The sequence below is a fragment of the Triticum urartu genome, unplaced genomic scaffold (genome assembly GCF_003073215.2).
Source record: "Triticum urartu cultivar G1812 unplaced genomic scaffold, Tu2.1 TuUngrouped_contig_5337, whole genome shotgun sequence".
Lineage (NCBI taxonomy): Eukaryota > Viridiplantae > Streptophyta > Magnoliopsida > Poales > Poaceae > Triticum > Triticum urartu.
In genome coordinates, this window is record NW_024116006.1 from 5497 (window position 1) to 18286 (window position 12790).

Here is a 12790-nt window from a genome sequence, read left to right on the forward strand (position 1 = left end):
TTTAAGCCGACAAACATTGATGCGTGTTTCACATGCGCGCAAATTTCTGACCCCAATTTATGTATCTAAAATGCTTCCAAAACAGTCTTTTGTTTTCTCTCACAAGAATCTAATTTTCACAGGTCGTTCACGTTTCTGGGCACGGGGAATCGATTGGAGATGTCATCATCCGCGTCCATCATCAATCTATCGATCAAAGGCCCATGCCGCCGGACGGACGGACGGCGGGACGGGCACACCAACCATCCATCCAGTCCAGTCCAGTCCAGTCCCGCGTCGTCTCCAACCTGCCACCCGCCCCTCCCTCTCTACCACTCTCCCAACTCCCCGCTCCCATGGATGCCTACCGTTGCCGCTCCGCTCCCCTCCCCGCAGGAGCAGTCGGCCACCTCCTTTCTTATCTCCCCCGCCGCCGCCATCTTCGACCTTCCTTCCTTCCTTCCTTCCTTGCCGTGCGCGCGGCCGTCAGGCATTCTGTCGAACACCTACGGTGCGTACTGGAGTCGGTCTTGTCATCCATCCACTCCTCTTCTTCTTCTTCTCTTCGGAGCAGGACTCCCTCCCGTGATCAACCAACTGCTCCTCTCTCTCCGTCTCCGTCTCCGTGTGTGCTCCAATCCTGCCTCCAGTCGAGTACGACCTCCACTCCAGTCCCGCCATATAACGTAAGCAGCAGGCAGGGCACCACCTTCGCGTGGACTGCTTCTTTGCAAGCAGTTGCAGCATTGCTGGCCAGGTGGGTCTTGACTCTTGAGGCTGCTTGTCCTTGTTCTCTTCTGTTGAATTGATTGATCATTTGATGTAGGGATTCAATTCCCTTCGCTCCCTCCAGCTAGCTAGTGTGGTCGCATAGTCAGTCAACACAAGTTGTTCTTCACATGGGAACAGAACACAAAGAAATGTCTAATCTGAATCTGCTTGCTGTCTGTTGACTATTAGTTCATCTACTGCCGCGAGTTCTCCGCTTGCTGGGTGAAAGGAATTTCATGATTCACTAGTACTACTAGTTAAACAGAGTATGCTTTTGTTTTGTTTGCACCATTCTAACATCTACTCTAGTTCAGAGGATACACAACCACAGTATGCAAGCAAAACCAAAAGAAACATCCCACCTAGTGCTTCGATTCCTCGCTAACCAGTCAGGAGTTTTCTTCTCCCGGTGCAGTGCCGAAGGTTAGTTAGAGGGGCAAGACAGCAACAATGGTGGAATCCGACCAAGTCAACGGGATGTCCTCTTCGGTCGACGAATTCTGTAAGGCGCTTGGGGGCGACTCGCCGATTCGCAGCGTGCTGGTTGCCAACAATGGCATGGCTGCCGTCAAGTTCATGCGCAGCATCCGCGCCTGGGCCTTGGAGACCTTTGGGACCGAGAAGGCCATCCTTTTGGTGACCATGGCGACCCCCGAGGACCTCAGGGTCAATGCCGAGCACATAAGGATCGCCGACCAGTTCCTGTAAGTCCCCGCTGGGACGGATAACAACAACTATGCAAATGTACAGCTCATAGTCGAGGTTAGCGCAGTTCATCCATCCATCATTCTCCTGCTCCCTTATCATTTTGCCTACTTACTTGTGGATTAGTTTGTCATCCATGTTCATTGTGCTGGATACTTGACCATAGCTATTAAATGTTTGTTCGCAATTCACCTGTCCTGTCACAGATAGCAGATAGAACTCAGGTTTCTGCAGTTTGGCCTGGCTGGGGTCATGCTTCTGAGAACCCAGAACTTCCGGATGCGCTCAAGGAAAAAGGAATTGTTTTTCTTGGGCCACCATCAGCCGCCATGGCTGCACTAGGCGATAAGATTGGCTCCTCTCTTATCGCACAAGCAGCAGGAGTTCCAACTCTTCCATGGAGTGGGTCACATGTATGTATGCGTGCCTTTTCCTATTTCTCTAATACTGTTTTTTCTCCATCACTGTGTATATGTTGCTTAAAACTACTATCCTAACGTCGTGCTCTAGGTGAAAGTTCTGCAAGAAACCTGCCACTCGATACCTGAGGAGATCTACAAGAATGCTTGTGTTTCAACTACAGAGGAAGCGGTGGCTAGTTGTCAAGTGGTGGGGTATCCTGCAATGATCAAGGCATCATGGGGTGGTGGTGGTAAAGGAATAAGGAAGGTTGGTCGTCTTTGTAATTCAGCTCTACGGTGTCATTCCCTGTCCATATAGAATGAAGTTCAGGTTTCCTGGAAATATTCTGGATTAACCCAAAGATGATTTGGATGCCATCCAAATGGTTTTATAGGTACACAATGATGATGAGGTGAGAGCCTTGTTTAAGAAAGTGCAAGGAGAAGTCCCTGGATCGCCTATATTTATTATGAAGGTGGCATCTCAGGTGATAAGTCATAACAGATTCAGTTATATTACTTCCTTTATTTTTCTGTTTGTGTTCACATGATATTCATATAAATGCTAGGTGGGTAAGGGACTAAGAGTATACAATGATGCAGAGCACCTTTACTGTTATCATTCAGCGAGTGCTTCGCCTATACTGATATAGTTTATGTCTCTAAAATATTGCATTTCTGTTCCTTTGTAGAGCCGACATCTAGAGGTTCAATTGCTCTGTGACAAACACGGCAACGTAGCAGCACTGCACAGCCGGGACTGTAGTGTTCAAAGAAGGCACCAAAAGGTTAGTTATTCTCCTGAAGCGTATTGTGTTGTCCAATATCAGTCCTAGAGCATTGGTAGAAGTTGTAGAGCTTCAGGGAAGTAAAACTTCATTGGACGATGTAGCAATCATATTACTGTTAAGCAAAGTGTAAGATGTTGCAGGAGCTATGCCAAATCTAAGTTAATATTTTCTTTTAATGGAAGCATTTGTCACTATCAAGTACAGATTGTACTATAAATAGTTGAATTTTGCATTTTGAATTCAAGAACTAACTTTTTTTTTTCTATAGTGATATATGTGTTGCACTCGAAGTTTTGAGCTCAGAATGTTGAAAACTCTAGTGGCTGTATTACAAATGATTTCATAACCACAAGAATTAACTATCGCAAGACAAATAATTACTACCTCTGTTTCTAAATATAAGACGTTTTTGCAGTTCAATTTGAACTACAAAAACGTCTTATATTTAGGAACAGAGGGTGTATAATAATAGTAATAGTAGTAGTAATAAGTAGCTGATAGCTATATTTCTTTTATGTTTTGTGAAACAATAGTGTTGACCATATACTTGCAACAGATTATCGAAGAGGGACCAATTACAGTTGCTCCTCCAGAAACAGTTCGAGAGCTTGAGCAGGCTGCAAGGCGGCTTGCTAAATGTGTGCAATATCAGGGTGCTGCTACAGTGGAATATCTGTACAGCATGGAAACAGGAGAATACTATTTCCTGGAGCTTAATCCAAGATTGCAGGTAGAACACCCTGTGACTGAATGGATTGCTGACATAAACTTACCTGCATCCCAAGTTGCAGTAGGAATGGGCATACCCCTCTACAACATTCCAGGTAGGCAAGTTTCCAACTTAATGGTTGATGAAATGATCTCTTTCCATCCATACTAATCGATAAAAGGATCATTGCAGAGATCAGACGCTTTTATGGAATGGAATATGGAGGTGGCTATCACGCTTGGAAGGAAATGTCAGCTGTTGCAACTAAATTTGATTTGGACAAAGCACAGTCTGCAAGGCCAAAGGGTCATTGTGTAGCAGTTAGAGTTACTAGCGAGGATCCAGATGATGGGTTTAAGCCTACTAGTGGAAGAGTGGAAGAGCTCAACTTTAAAAGTAAACCCAATGTTTGGGCCTATTTCTCCGTTAAGGCAAGTATACATTCCATGCTTTATGATCTTTGATACCACACGACATTCATGCATAATCTTTGATACCACACGACATGTCACAACAGCCGCAGATTATGATAATCTCCCTGTTCCTCGTGTTGATAATTTCCTTGGTTAGAAATTATATCTTGTTGTGCCGCACGCAACCTAACCTGAATCATCATTTCTTGTTTTCAGTCTGGAGGAGCAATTCATGAGTTTTCTGATTCTCAGTTTGGTAAGTGTCATGCGTAATTATCTGTTTCCTCATGGTATCTCATGATGCTTTTCTTAAACAGCATGATTTTCTCGCAGGTCATGTTTTTGCTTTTGGGGAATCCAGGTCGTTGGCAATAGCCAATATGGTACTTGGGTTAAAAGAGATCCAAATTCGTGGAGAGATACGCACCAACGTTGATTACACGGTGGATCTCTTGAATGTAAGATAACCCCACAGTAAAAAAAACTCTGATTACATGGTACATTCTTTAAGAAAACATGTACAATTATTCTTTAATGTAATCTTTGTTCAAAATTTTCATTTCTCCAGGCTGCGCAATACCAAGAAAATAAGATCCACACTGGTTGGCTAGACAGCAGAATAGCTATGCATGTTAAAGCAGAGAGCCCCCCATGGTACCTTTCAGTTGTTGGTGGAGCTCTATATGTATGATTTCCTTGTCTGCAGAACTATATGATTTATGACGTGGTTATGAGCTCGCAGTCGCACACAAGATAACTATTTCCATCCTCAAATACGTATTTCTTATATTTCAGGAAGCATCAAGCAGGAGCTCGAGTGCTGTAACCGATTATGTCGGTTATCTCAGTAAAGGTCAAATACCGCCAAAGGTATCGTACTATATGATGAATTTTCTTACTGTTGATATTCTAATTTCTATATGATGAATAAAACTGTCTAACTGCTTCGTTTTCACAGCACATTTCTCTTGTCAACTTGACTGTAACTCTAAATATAGAGGGGATCAAATATATGGTAATTATCTGTACTTTTCTCATTAATTATATCCATGCATTACATACCCATCTAATCCAGTTGGTATCCTTGTCACATTTGCTCATGATTATTTTCTTCTGTAGATTGAGATTGTAAGAGGTGGACCCCGTAGCTACAGATTAAGAATTAATGATTCAGAGATTGAAGCAGAGATACATTCGTTGCGAGATGGCGGACTCTTAATGCAGGTAGGTTTGCCACATCACACGTTTTTGTACAAGCATGATCTATCTTTTTTTTTTGTTTGGAAATGGTCTGAACAATCTTTAGTTGTAAATTTTCCAGTTGGATGGAAACAGTCATGTAATTTACGCAGAGACAGAGGGTGCTGGTACGCGCCTTCTAATCAATGGGAGAACATTCTTATTACAGGTGAAGATAGCTAGATCTCTAGTCTCCTCTTGGTTTCATGAACCTTGCCCTAGTTGATTTTGGAATTAGGTAATCAGTAACATAGATATTTCATTTTCTTAGCCAAGTCTCTTTTTTGTCATCTGCCACCACTTTTGGTGTTACATCTGCTTAATAGTCATGTCTTAGCACCTGCTTAGGATCCTCAATTTTGGCAAAGGATCTTATTAGAGAAACCCTCATTATGGGAATATTTAACTGAAGGACTACGTAATATAGGCTTCGTTTCAGTAGACTGCAAATTGTGTGAACATACATAAATTAATTATGTCCTCTGGATGATATATTACAGAAAGAGCATGATCCTTCCAAGCTGTTGGCTGATACACCGTGCAAACTTCTTCGGTTTTTGGTCGCTGATGGTTCTCGTGTGGTTGCTGATACACCATATGCTGAGGTGGAGGTCATGAAGATGTGCATGCCACTGTTACTACCGGCCTCTGGTGTCATTCACTTTGTCATGCCGGAGGGTCAGGCCATGCAGGTTCGTTTCTTCTCTCTCCCCCTTGTTTACGTGCTCGTAGCGCTATATGTACATTCTGACTGAAGTGCTTTATGCTTGCAATATGCATGCATCTTTTAAATACTAGCTGAAATGTCTGTCTTTGTGCAGGCGAGTGACCTGATAGCAAGGTTGGATCTTGATGACCCATCTGCTGTGAGGAGAGCTGAACCATTTCATGGCACCTTCCCAAAACTTGGACATCCTACTGCTATTTCTGGCAAAGTTCACCAAAAGTTTACTGCAAGTGTGAATTCTGCGCACATGATCCTTGCAGGATATGAACATAATGTCAATCATGTAAGGCATACAAACTTTCAGAATATAGTTGTTCTTCCAATTTTGGTTCCCCTTGTCAATCTCGTTGCCATTTTCCTCTTCTACAGAGAGAAACTGACCTCTTAGTTTGAGACAAACGCTACCATCTTTCTCCAATCAATAAGTTCCTGACTGTACCTTTTCTTTCAGGTTGCACAAGATTTGCTAAACTGCCTAGACAGCCCTGAGCTCCCTTTTCTACAGTGGCAAGAAATCATGTCTGTTTTGGCAACCCGACTCCCAAAAGACCTTAGGAATGAGGTGATTAAGTATTCTAGTTAATTTTTTATTTTACCTGTCATTATTCTATTTTCCTTTTTGGCTGCATATCGAATGGATTACTAATTTGCCTATTCTCAGTTGGATGGTATGTACAAAGAGTATGAGTTGAAAGATGACTTCCGAAAGAGCAAGGATTTCCCTGCCAAGTTGCTAAGGGGAGTCATTGAGGTCAGTTTGAGACTGTTACTTGGCATGCCTTTATTTTTGTTTGTCATGTTGTTTCCTTACAAAGCTATTACTGCAGGCAAATCTTGCATGCTGTTCTGAGAAAGATCGGGTTACTAATGGGAGGCTTGTAGATCCACTTATGAGCCTGGTCAAGTCATATGAGGGTGGAAAAGAAACCCATGCTCGTGTTGTTGTTAAGAGTCTGTTTGAGGAGTATTTATCTGTTGAGGAACTGTTCAGTGATGACATTCAGGTATCACTTTATTATTACTTGGAATGGGTTGATCGATGCTCACTTTCTCACCGAAATGTACTAATTTTATGTGCATTTGCTTTTATATTCTCAGTCCAATGTGATAGAACGTCTACGACTTCAACATGCAAAAGACCTTGAGAAGGTCGTATATATTGTGTTCTCCCACCAGGTAATGTCTTACTGTGCAATGTGTTGATTTACTTGATATGCAATAGCTTCCGTGCTCAAAATTTGTGTCCTCTTGAAGGGTGTGAAAAATAAAAATGATTTAATACTACGGCTTATGGAAGCATTGGTCTATCCAAATCCATCTGCTTACAGGGACCAGTTGATTCGCTTTTCTGCTCTGAACCATACAGCATACTCTGAGGTAAAATTGAGAGTTTGGATGATCTGCATATATTCATTTTGCACATATGATAGTCTAGGGAAATAAAATAAATTTATTATAACTGATGCAGCTGGCACTTAAAGCAAGTCAACTTCTTGAGCACACTAAATTGAGTGAACTCCGCACAAGCATAGCAAGAAGCCTTTCAGAGCTGGAGATGTTTACCGAGGAAGGAGCACGGCTTTCAACACCTAGGAGGAAGATGGCCATCAATGAAAGGATGGAAGATTTAGTATGTGCCCCTGTTGCAGTTGAAGATGCCCTTGTGTCTCTGTTTGATCACAGTGATCCTACTCTTCAGCGGAGAGTAGTTGAGACATACATACGCAGATTGTATCAGGTATCACAGAATTTATTAACTACACTATTTCTTGATACAACTGGAACATTAACAAATTTATGTCGGCTAACTCACAATCATCTTCCAGCATTACCTTGTAAGGGGCAGTGTCCGGATGCAATGGCACATGTCTGGTCTAATTGCCTTGTGGGAATTCTCAGAAGAGCATATTGAACAAAGAAATGGGCAATCTGCGACACTTCTAAAGCAACAATTAGAGGATCCCATTGGCAGGCGATGGGGTTTAATGGTTATAATCAAGTCTCTTCAGTTTCTGCCAACTGCGATTGAAGCTGCATTAAAGGAGACTTCGCATTACGGAGCAGGTGTTGGAAGTGTCTTAAATGGTAATCCCATAAAATCTAACCATAGCAATATGCTGCATATTGCTTTGGTTGGTATCAACAATCAGATGATTACTCTTCAAGACAGGTTCGTATACACTCTTTTCTTATGTGGTTTGTTGGTATTTATGAGATCTGAAAGATCACAAGAGTGTGATTCTATGAACTGGTAGTGAATTTCATGAAAAAAAATAGTTACCTCTTCCACTCTGTTTTCTCTTCTTAGTGGTGATGAGGATCAAGCGCAAGAAAGGATCAACAAACTGTCCAAGATCCTGAAGGATAACACTATAACATCACATCTCATTGGTGCTGCTATTAGGGTTGTCAGCTGCATTATCCAAAGAGATGAAGGGCGTCCGCCAATGCGCCACTCCTTCCAATGGTCATTTGACAAGCTATATTATGAGGAGGACCCGATGCTCCGCCATGTGGAGCCTCCTTTGTCCACATTTCTTGAATTGGTATTCAGATTTTGTTTTGGCTTATGTTCTCTTCAATAAAACCAGTACTGCTAACAACTTTATCTGTAAATGCAGGACAAAGTGAAATTAGAAGGTTACAATGACGCAAAATACACCCCATCACGTGATCGCCAGTGGCACATCTACACACTAGTAAAGAACAATAAAGATCCAAGATCAAATAACCAAAGGATGTTTCTTCGTACCATAGTTAGACAGCCAAGTGTGACGAATGGGTTTTTGTTTGGAAATATTGACAATGAAGTAGGCCATGCTCAAGCCTCATCATCATTCATATCTGACAGCATACTTAAATCACTGAGGGCAGCGCTAGAAGAAATAGAGTTACATGCTCACAATGAGGCTGTGAGGTCAGGCTACTCTCATATGTATATGTGCATACTGAGAGCAGCGGTTATTTGATCTAATTCCATTTTCAAGGTCAGTCATAATATATTTCTTCGTAACTCCTTTTCTTCTTAGTATGGTGATGGACAGCTCTCCTGTGCACTCAAGAAAAATATGTATTTATGTTCTCAACAAAATATATTGCATAAATGTGCTCATATATGTTCGCTTGGTTTTTTCTTCTCATTATATTAGGAGGACAGATGAAGTTGATCAAGATGAGGAGACAGCATGCACACTTTTGAAGCATATGGTTATGAATATACATGAACATGTTGGCGTCAGGATGCATCGCCTGTCCGTGTACCAGTGGGAAGTAAAGCTGTGGTTAGATTGTGATGGGCAAGCTAACGGTGCTTGGAGAGTTGTTGTTACTAATGTAACTGGGCATACTTTCACTGTCGATGTAAGTTACCTTAGCTATTGCACTGCTCTATGAACAATAGCATCACTACAAAGAATGCTATTCTGATGGATAAGGCCCCACAGACCATCAAATATGATTCTATTAACTTATCTTGTTAGTGCATAGAAAATGCTCATCAACCCAATCATTCATGTAATATTTTACTCTCTCAACTGTTGCTTTTGAAACACTAGTTAAAAAGACTTGTAAGTAGTAAGTACCGTTTTCTCTTTATTGTTTTTATGCTCAAATTTTTCTGACTTCCAGATTTACCGAGAAGTGGAGGACTCCAACACACATGAGCTTTTCTACCGCTCTGCGACACCTGCCAGCTGGTCCTTTGCATGGCATTGCATTGCGTGAGCCATACAAACCTTTTGATGCTGTTGACCTGAAACGTTATGCTGCTAAGAAAAATGAAACTACATACTGCTATGATTTCCCATTGGTGAGTTGGTTGCATTTTTCCTTTCTTTTCTTTTATCTACAATTTATTAACTAGATCAACTAGGATTGGTAATAATACTTTGTCACACAGGCATTTGAAAAAGCATTGAAGAAGTCATGGAAATCTGCTGGCACTTCACATGGTGCAGAAGCTAACGGGCACCATCAGCGGTATGCGCAAGTGACGGAGCTTATATTTGGTGATTCAACTGGATCATTTGGTACTCCTTTGGTTCCAGTTGAGCGTCCTCCAGCTATGAATGATATTGGCACTGTTGCTTGGAACATGAAGCTCTCCACACCAGAATTTCCAGGCGGTCGGGAGATTATGGTTGTTGCAAATGACATAACATTTAAAGCTGGGTCTTTTGGTCCTAGAGAAGATGCATTCTTCGATGCTGTTACCAATCTTGCTTGCGAGAGGAAAATTCCCCTGATCTACTTGGCAGCAACTTCTGGTGCTAGGCTCGGTGTAGCACAGGAAATAAAGGCATGCTTCCATGTCGGATGGTCTGATGATGAGAGCCCTGAACGTGGTTTTCACTACATCTACCTCACGGAACAAGATTATTCACGTCTAAGCTCTTTGGTTATAGCCCATGAGCTAAAACTGGAAAACGGAGAAACCAGATGGGTCGTTGATACCATTGTTGGGAAAGAGGATGGAATCGGTTGTGAGAATCTACATGGATGTGGTGCTATTGCCAGTGCCTACTCTAAGGCATATAGAGAGACATTTACTCTGACATTTGTGACTGGACGAGCTGTTGGAATTGGGGCTTATCTTGCTAGGTTAGGATTGCGGTGCATACAACGTATTGATCAACCAATTATTTTAACTGGGTTTTCTCCGCTGAACAAGCTCCTGGGACGCGAGGTTTATAGCTCTCAGTTGCAACTGGGTGGCCCCAAAATCATGGCTGCAAATGGAGTTGCCCATCTCACAGTGTCAGATGATCTTGAAGGTGTTTCTGCTATCTTGAAATGGCTCAGCTATGTACCTCAGTATGTCGGCGGCCCCCTTCCTGTTCTGAAACCTCTTGATCCACCGGAGAGACCTGTAACATATTTCCCGGAGAATTCATGTGATGCCCGTGCAGCCATCTGTGGCATTCAGGAGGACACTCAAGGAGGCAAGTGGTTGGGTGGTATGTTTGACAGAGAAAGCTTTGTGGAAACATTAGGAGGATGGGCAAAAACTGTTATTACCGGAAGGGCAAGGCTGGGTGGGATTCCAGTTGGTGTCATAGCTGTGGAAACCCAGACAATGATGCAAGTGATCCCTGCTGACTCTGGCCAGCTTGATTCTGCGGAGCGTTTTGTCCCTCAAGCAGGACAGGTGTGGTTCCCAGATTCAGCGGCGAAAACAGCCCAGGCACTGGTGGATTTCAACCATGAAGAACTCCCGTTGTTCATACTTGCTAACTGGAGAGGCTTTTCGGGTGGGCAAAGGGATCTGTTTGAAGGGATCCTTCAGGCTGGTTCTATGATTGTCGAGAACCTGAGGACATATGAGCAGCCCGCTTTTGTGTACATACCAAAGGCTGGAGAGTTGCGTGGAGGCGCATGGGTTGTGGTGGACAGCAAGATCAATCCTGAGCACATTGAGATGTACGCCGAGAGGGGTGCAAAAGGGAACGTCCTTGAGGCACAAGGGCTGATTGAGATCAAATTTAAGCCAGACGAAGTCGAAGAGAGCATGCTAAGGCTCGACCCCCAGCTGTCCAGACTCAATGCCAGACTCCTCAAAGAAATTAGGATGGGTACCTCGGAGACGGAGACCATTAGGATCAGGAGTGCGATGACTGCTCGGATGAAGCAGCTGATGCCCATATATACCCAGGTCGCTACTCGGTTTGCTGAACTGCATGACACCACTTCCAGAATGGTTGCCAAAGGTGTGATCAGTAAGGTGGTGGAATGGGAGGAGTCCCGGGCCTTCTTCTACAGGAGATTGCGAAGGAGGGTTGCCGAGGATTCGCTCGCCAAACAAGTTAGAGAAGCCGCTGGCGAGCAGATAATGCCTACTCACGGATCAGCGCTGGAGTGCATCAAGAAAAGGTATATGGCTTCTCAAGGGCAAGGAGATGGCGGGGACTGGAACGATGATGAAGCCTTCTTCGCCTGGAAAGACGATCGTAGCAACTATGAAAAGTATCTCGGGGAGCTGAAAGCTGAACGATTATCCTGACTGTTGTCGCATCTCGCTGAAAGCTCCGATGTGAAGGCCTTGCCCGATGGCCTTTCGCTCCTCCTTGGCAAAGTAAGCTTTCTTTCTTTTGTTTGTTTTTTCTTGGCCTATCTACGCTTCACCTCTCTGATGCATTGATCGCTGCGTATATTGTACAGATGAATCCTTCAAAGAGGGAGCAGGTTATGGATGGCCTCAGGCAGCTTCTTGGCTGATCGATCAGTGGCCTTGAAGCATCCAGCATATATACACAAACCTGCTTGCTTTCTTGCCACCAGACCATGTGTGCCTGTCTATGGTGCACAGACGGCAAGGAAGTTACAGGATTGAATGTAAGGCACCTGGATGGCATCTCAAGGAGGAAGGATCATATATGTATGTATTATATACACAAAGGCAAAGCATAGCATATATATAGGTTGTTGTCTGCTATGCTGAATATTGATTTGATGTGCAAGTGCAGAAGAAAGAGCATGTATGTACGTGTGCTGAATATTGATTTGGCATATGTACATATGTAGTGAGCTGTTTTAACCCTGTACTTCCTCCGATCCATATTAATTGTCGCTGATTTAGTACAGAGTATTGGAGGGGTAGTAAACTGCTATACCAGCCAGCCAGAGACAATGGAAATTTTAGTAACTACTATTATTTCTTACAACCAAATAACCTCTTTTTTTCTGCCTTATCGTTGTTCCTATGGAAACGGTTGGAAATGGTGGAATCAATATTCACAAACCATTTGGATGCCTTTCATGCAGTGCTGGCAAATAACTAAATTAGTACTCCCTCTGTAAGTGATCTAAAAGATCAGAGGGAGTAGATTACTAGCCAGTGTGTCTTATTTGGCGCCCTATTGTCACATACTCCTAACTTACCACTTAGGTAACAACAACAACACGGGCTCTGCCGCCACCCACACACACCACCGTCATCGTGCATGGAGAACGTGAAGCGATGACGACGAAGACGACCACACGACTTAATCAGAGGTATCCCGTGGCGCAACCCGCGAGAGTAATTAACCGGGAGTCTTCCGAGACCCCGGGAACCACGA

General features: G+C 43.2%; 1 pseudogene; it reads left to right on the forward strand.

Moving 5' to 3' along the window:
* The first annotated feature begins 237 nt into the window (after window positions 1-237).
* On the forward strand, window positions 238-12381 carry LOC125529097 (annotated as a pseudogene).
* The last annotated feature ends 409 nt before the right edge of the window (window positions 12382-12790 follow it).